The sequence below is a fragment of the Pinus tabuliformis genome, chromosome 5_1 (assembly GCF_031772625.1).
Source record: "Pinus tabuliformis cultivar Carrire ecotype Pingquan chromosome 5_1, CPIR1, whole genome shotgun sequence".
In the NCBI taxonomy this organism is placed as follows: Eukaryota; Viridiplantae; Streptophyta; class Pinopsida; order Pinales; family Pinaceae; genus Pinus; species Pinus tabuliformis.
In genome coordinates, this window is record NC_142305.1 from 584,851,641 (window position 1) to 584,852,969 (window position 1,329).

The window sequence follows — 1,329 nt, forward strand, 5'->3', positions numbered from 1 at the left end:
TTATATTCTCTTTGGAAATAAACCAGAAACACACTTTATATACTATATCATCTTGAGAACACTTGAACTGCATAAAGTGAGGTGTAGTTTCGTGCATGGGAAGAATCAAAATATAACAAGGGAGCCACTGTCGTGGCGGTAGTCCCTGCTGGGGTCTGCCACAACAACAACACAAAATTGTAATTATAATTGAATTTCTGGTTTTTGAATTGTTTAGAGCCATTGCCATCTTCCCTGACAGGTCCTTCAATTAGCACGACCAGTACAGAAAGCGTTCTATCCACCGATCGATAGATGTTTGACGGTATATTATTTGCTTTGACTTTTTTCATATGGTAGATGTTTCAATAAAATTTCAAATTTAAAATTACTTACTTTTTATTTTCATGAGTTTTGATTGGGCGAAAGGTTTTGAGCTCTTATTGCAGGCTTCGCTCCATTCGAAACATATTTCTCCACATCTCGCACTTATAGCCAAAGTTTTATATGTCTTCAACATTTCCAAATTTTATACTTTTTCCACTTCGCACTTATATCCAAAGTTTTATATGCCTACAAAATTTCCCGGTTTTATATTTTTTCATTTTATGGCAACATATTCTAAATGCAAATTCCTTCGCACTTATATCCAAAGTTTATATGCCTTCAAAATTTCTTGGTTTTGTATCTTTTCCATTTTATCCCAACATATTCAACATATTCTAAGTGCATCTTCCTTCAAAGTTATATACACGGTTTCAATTTCTTCAATTTTATAACCAGATATTTAGTTTCCATGCACCCCTTGCATTTATCACCATTACCACGTATTCTTCTCTGCATGCGCCACCTTTCATTTTTGCCACGGAGCTTGCATTTATCGCTAGCTTGCCCTCCTAGCCTCGGTACTTGATCTTCATCTACGGATACTATTCTTGTTCGTCATCGGACGGGTGAGGTTGTTTCAGGTTTTCTGATGTCTCCACTGCACGTCTATCTCCTCGGCATACACTATACTGGGTTATCGTTGCCCTTCATGGTGAGAATGGTTTTCTGCTCTATCTTATCATTTGACATGGTCATTTTGTGCATAGATAATGGGTTAACTTCTCTGGTTGATGCCTTACTTATCGATGGGCCTGGTCTCTACAGAATTATGGACTCCTACACCATGCACAGCCATGCGGGGGCAACCCTAGACATGATTTGCATCTCAAGTAAGGTCTTTGTCCTCATCCTAGGGTTTTTAAGTTATTGTATCAATTTACATTTCTTGCAGAAGTATCGATGTTGATATTTGGTCTTTAAATCTTGGTGAGGTAGAAATTTTGGGTTGCAAGACGGAGCAAA

At 37.5% G+C, this 1,329-nt stretch overlaps 1 long non-coding RNA gene across 1 annotated transcript; it reads left to right on the plus strand.

Moving 5' to 3' along the window:
* The first annotated feature begins 925 nt into the window (after positions 1 to 925).
* On the plus strand, positions 926 to 1,177 carry LOC149166187 (uncharacterized). The gene is made up of 2 exons (XR_016260554.1): positions 926 to 1,018; positions 1,132 to 1,177. It is a non-coding gene; the product is annotated as an uncharacterized LOC149166187 (long non-coding RNA).
* The last annotated feature ends 152 nt before the right edge of the window (positions 1,178 to 1,329 follow it).